General features: G+C 43.1%; 1 protein-coding gene across 1 annotated transcript in view; it reads left to right on the top strand.

The window, feature by feature from the left end:
* Positions 1-6,000, top strand: part of LOC109932289 (lysyl oxidase homolog 4-like) — a 33,783-nt gene that overhangs the window by 6,886 nt on the left and 20,897 nt on the right. The window lies entirely within an intron of this gene.

Below are 6,000 nucleotides of genomic sequence, written 5' to 3'. Positions count from 1 at the left end.
GGGTATCTGTTATTCTGTATATAGACCACCCTGAACCCCTCGATTAGGTTCCAGTCTGTAACTCACTCCCAGGTATCTGTTATTTGATAACTCTGTCCAGGCTGTAACCATTAGTTGGAGCTGTGCAATCTGACCTTGGGAAGGTGGGGTCAACACAGATGGCAGGATATCAAAGAGCTGTCTGCCCAGTGCCTTTCACTGGAAGGTGAAAAGGAAGTCCTTAGAAAACATGCAAGACAGTGTCTTTCTGGAAAACCACAGAACAGATGTTGTGAGTGTGAACAATACCTGCTGTCTGGGAGCCCACATGTAGATGTAAGTGCTTTACCTAGCAGACTGGCCCTTTGTCAGCTAATATCCTTTGCCAAATAAATTCCAGTCTTCAACAAAGATCACGTTGCTTGTTGGAAGTTTTGGGTTGAAAGCTCATTGGAAAAGCAGCAGCTGAATTGTACATTAGCGGTGGGGTTATGTCACATCCATTCAAAGCAAAAGATATTTGAGCTGTGTAATGTCTATTCCTGGTAATGAGGAAATACCCAAATTGGATCCATGCTTCATCGTGGCCAAGGATTGGAGGAAAAAGTCAAATCACCATAAGACCATAAGAAATAGGAACAGGAGTAGGCCACTTGGCCCCTCAAGCTGTCCAGCCATTCATTAGGATCATGACTTAAAAATGGCATCAATTTGAAGAGAGCTAAAGGGATGCAGCTTTTCTTTAGGCAGTGCATCTGTAACATCCTTAAGATTAACCACACTACATGATGGCTGATGGGTTATGGTTTGGTCATTGCTGTTACAAAGACAAACATGATGGGATGTCATGTAGCAGCTGTAAAGGACATTGGTGAGGCCACTTTTAGAATACAGCATAAATGGGGTGGCACAGTGGCTCAGTGGTTAGCACTGCTGCCTCACAGCACTTGGGACCTGGGTTCGATTCCACCCTTGGGCAACTTTCTGTGTGGCGTTTGCATGTTCGCCCCGTGTCTGCGTGGGTTTCCTCTGGGTGCTCTGGTTTCCTCCCACAGTCCAAAGTTGTGCAGGCTAGGTGGATTGGCCATGGGAAATTGCCCACAGTGTTCAGGGATGTGTAGATTAGGGGGATGGGTCTGGGTGGGATGCTCCAAGGGTTGGTGTGGACTTGTTGGGCCAAAGGGTCTGCTTCCACACTGTGGGGTTTCTATGAATTCTGGTCACCTTCTACAGGAAGGATGTTGTTAAACATGACAGGATGCAGAAAAGATTTACAGGGATGTTGCCAGGACTGGAGGGTTTGAGCATTAGGAGAGGCTGAATAGACTAAGGCTTTTTTCCCCCTGGAGTGTCAGAGGCTGAGGGGTGACCTTGTAGAGGTTTATAAAATCATGGGGGGCATGGATAGGGTGAATGTCTTTTCCTAGGGTGGGGGAGTCCAAAACTAGAGGGCATGGGTTTAAGGTGAGGGGAAAGATTTAAAAGGGACCTGAGGGGCAACTTTCTCACACAGTGGGAGGTATGTGTATGGAACGATCTACAATTACCACATTTAAAATGTAACTGGATGGGTATATGAATTGGGAGGGTTTAGAGGGATGTGGGCCAAATGCTGGAAAATGGGATGAGGTCAGATTTGGATGTCTGGTCAGCGCAGATGAATTGAACTGAAGGGTCTGTTTCTCTGCTTTTTGACTCTATGAATCTTCGATGACCAATTTCTGCACAGCAAGAGCCCAACGAACCACAATGTGCTGATTGGCTCATTAATTTGTTTTGGCAATTTGTGATGAGGGATAAATATTGGCTAGGACATTGAGAGACCCCTCCTGTTCTTCTTCAAAGTGGACCAGGCAATTTTTTTTTGCCTTTGCCTGAAAAGTCAGTCGGGCACAGGAATGAAGAACATGATGATACGAATGAACAAAAAGGCCCAACATTAAATGGTTCCCATCGTGGGTTTTAAAGGAAGTCAGTGAGAGCATTGCAGAATCCTTAACTATAATCTTCCAAAGTTCTCTCCATTTCAAACTCATTTCTTTAGGAAAATTGCACATTTCACTCTACAATTTTAAAAAAATATGATAGAGGGAAATTAGAGAATTGTAGATAATTTAACCAAACTTCCATTGTCAGGAAGTTTACCAGGCATAATAATTAAGGATAAGATGAATGAAGACCTTGAAGATTTTCAGCTGATCAGTGAGTTTGTAAAAGCTGCATTAGGGGTGAAAGTGATTGAATTCATTTGAAGAGGTGATTGAAGTTGAGGACAGGGGTATGCGTACGCTATGGAGTTATGAAAGGCATTTTAGAAAGTCCTTCATAAAGAGACGGTTAACTAAAGTTGTAGCTCGTGGAATAAAGGAATGTTATTGAACTGGTCAGGAAATTAGCAGAGTGTCGGGAGTTAGAGAGCAGGGTGTGGTAATGCCAGGATATGATCATTGATGTCCCACAGGGATCTGTATCAGGAAATCAACTATTCAATTTATTTATTAACAATTTAGATGGCGGGATAGAGAGACGCAGGGCAAATTTGCTGATGACACCAGGATGAGCAACACTGTAAGCAGTCTAAATGGAAGCTTAAAAATTACAGAGATATTGAGGTTAAGTGAATGGGCAAAACTGGGGCAAATGGATTTCAATCCAGGCAAATGTGAGCTCATCAAATTTGCAACTAAAAGGATGGAACTGGATACTTTTTAAATGCTAAAAAATTAGAGACTTTGGTGATTCATGGACACATATCACCAAAATATCATGAACAGATGCAGGCGATAATCAGAAAAGTTATTGGAATGGTGTTTGTTGCTTGAGAATAAGAACACAAGGGGAGTAGAAGTCACGTTTGAGCTACACAAGACCCTGTTAAGATTGCATTCAGAGTCACTGTGAATATTGCTGAACCCAGGAAAGAGATAGCAGAGGGAGTGCAGTGTAGGTTGATCAGAATGGTACCTGGACACCAAAGGTTAAATTACAAGGATAATTGAACAAACCAGGATTGTACTCCCCAGAATGTACAAGGCTGAGTGTGAAGAGATTTCCAAGATGTTAGGGGAACTGGTTAGGTAGATGGAGAAAAACAAATGCCCTCAAAAGATAGTAGAAGTTCAGAATTGTCTCTGACTGTAGTGATTGGGATCGGGTGGACCACATTAACTACGAGGTTCTTGATTGGGGTTGTTAACCTGGGCCAATCAGGAAAGCCCTGGCTGACCAATATAACCAGGAGATTAGAATCTCCTCAGTTGAGGATTGACTCTGAGCTGGCTGGCTACAGCTGGGGTACTGTGCACACGTAACTTAAAGGCCGATTTTGTGACAGGACCCAGCCTCTGTGCGGCTATTTCACTCACAAATGGCAAGTGATGCTGGATTAAGTAATAAAAAGCATTGACCTTAGCCCACTTGGTTTTAAGAAGGGAAAAGTCTTACATTTCTGAGGCCAAAGTTACACTAGAGACACCACTCAAAACTTTCCATCTTCTCCAAACCCTGGGAAGTGCTGACATTGTGAAGTACACTGGAGATATTCAAGTTCTTTCTGTAATTATTAGCTTCTTTGTGTGGTCTCATTGCTGCCACAGGAGTGATGGTGACTCTATGTTAAGAACATAGAACAGTACAGCACAGTACAGGCCCTTCAGCCCACAATGTTGTGCTGACCTATTATCCTACTCTTAAGATCAAACTACCCTGCATACCCTGCATGTTACTATTATCCCTATGACTATCCACGAGTCACTTAAGTGTCCCTAATGTATCTGACTCTACCACCACTGCTGGCAGCGCATTCCACACGCCCACCACTCTCTGTGTAAAGAACCTACCTCTGACATCTCCCCTATACCTTCCTCCAATCACCTTAAAATTATGTCCCCTTGTAATAGTCATTTCCGCCCTGGGAAAAAAGCCTCTGGCTATCTAGTCTATCTATGCCTCTCATCATCTTGTACACCTCTATCAAGTCACCTCTCATCCTTCTTCGCTCCAATGAGAAAAGCCCTAGCTCCCTCAACCTTTCCTCATAGGACCTGTCCTCCAGTTCAGGCAGCATCCTGGTAAATCTCCTCTGCACCCTCTCTAAAGCTTCCACATCCTTCCTATAATGAGGCGACCAGAACTGAGCACAATATTCCAAGTGTGGTTTAACTAGGATTTTATAGAGCTACAGTATAACCTCGCGGCTCTTAAACTCAATTCCCCTGCCAATGAAAGCCATGTGCCCCTCCAAGAGTTGCTTAAATGTCCCTAATGTATCCGACTCCACTACCACCACCAGCGCATTCCACGCACCCACCACTTAAAGTGGGGATTGACCAGGAAGAGCTTTGTGTTGATAAATGTCTGGAAAATGAAGATTGCCTACGCCTGAGGGACAAGAAAATGTCCGAATCAAATTTAATTCTCAAAAATCTATTATCTAGATACCATTAGATAATCTTGTTGCAAAGATCAATGTAAAATAAAAGTAACAATTTTATATTTTAGATTACCCTATTAGGAAAGAATAGACAGGCTGGGCCTGTATCCTTAGGAGTTTAGAAAAGTCAGAGGTGACTTAATTGAAACATAAAATCCTGAGCGGACTTTACTTCCGGGTGGATGCTGAAAGGATGTTTCCTCTTGTGGGAGAATTGAGAACTAGTTTAAAAATAAAAAGACTCTCATTTAAGACAGAGATGAAGAAACTTTCTTTCTCTGTCAGAGGGTTGTGAGTCTTTGGAACTCCCTTCCTCAAAAGACAGTGGATGCAGAATCTTTCAATATTTTTAAGGCAGAGGTAGGTAGATTCTTGACAACCAAAGGGATGAAAGATTATCGGGGGATGTGCAGGATATGTAGAGTTGATGTTAAAATCAGATCGCCCATAATCTTATTGATTGGCAGAGCAGGCTCAACGGGCCGAGTGGCCTACTATTGTTCAAATGTTTGTACAATTATACGTTTAGACATTTCACTCTTTAAAATCTTATCACGCCTGCCAAACCAGTTGAGCTGATACTGTACCTTGAACATTAGGAAGTTGCACTGGGAGAACAACTAAAAGCCCTTTCCTATTGCAGTCAGCATGTGATTCGTTGAGGCTGTGAATCAGTTTGTGGGGCCCAGGATTCCAGATCTTGTTGTACTGTGTGGTTTTACTGCAGCTCTGCGATCCCCCCTGAACATCTGCCTGGAAATTAGTTACTGGCTTGTGAGGAATCAGTTCCAGCATTGAGCAGAGGCCTTTTGCAAGTAGCAGCTCTTACGGAATTTTCTGACCTTGCACCCTATAGAATTCCTAACTGATCCCATTCCTGGTTTCTAACTCCTTCATCTGATAAAACACATCCCAACCGACCCCACCAGCATTCTCCCAGGAAGATTCTTCGTGAAATGAGTTTTTTTAAAAATCATAAACCTTGGAATTTCTATCATGTTGATAACGTACAACAGCAATGAAATCAGTTTTCCTGCTTTCCCTCTCATTAACTGATCTCTCCCAAGGGCAGTTGGGGTTAAAGGTTGGAGTCAGTAACAATCAATCAGGGCTCTGGGTTTTTTGATTGTTGGCAGGAGTGCCAAGAAGAAATTTCTTACAGATCTTAGCAAGATTACAACACACACAGGAGAAGGCAGTTCTGCCCATTAGCATCTATGCTAGCTCTCTGCAAGAGCAATTCTGCTGCTCCTGTTCCCCTGCCTTTTCCCCCATAGCCCTGCAAACATTTTCTCCTTAGAAAGTTATCCAATTCCTTTGTTAAAACCACGATTAATTCTCTGTGCCACACTCTTCACGCTGTCCGTTCCACTCACTGTGTGGAATCGTTCTTCTTCGTGTCATTTTTTATATTTTTGCCAATCGTGCAACAAAAGCGGAAGTTGCTGTAAAAGCTCAGCAGGTCTGGCAGCATCTGTGAAGAGAAATCAGAATTAACGTTTTGGGTCCAGTGACCCTTCCTTAGACCTGCTGAGCTTTTCCAGCAACTTCTGTTTTTGTTTCTGATTTACAGCATCCGCAGTTCTTTC

The sequence above is a fragment of the Rhincodon typus genome, chromosome 20 (genome assembly GCF_021869965.1).
Source record: "Rhincodon typus isolate 14 chromosome 20, sRhiTyp1.1, whole genome shotgun sequence".
Taxonomy (NCBI): domain Eukaryota; kingdom Metazoa; phylum Chordata; class Chondrichthyes; order Orectolobiformes; family Rhincodontidae; genus Rhincodon; species Rhincodon typus.
This window is presented reverse-complemented; position numbering and strand designations above follow the sequence as displayed.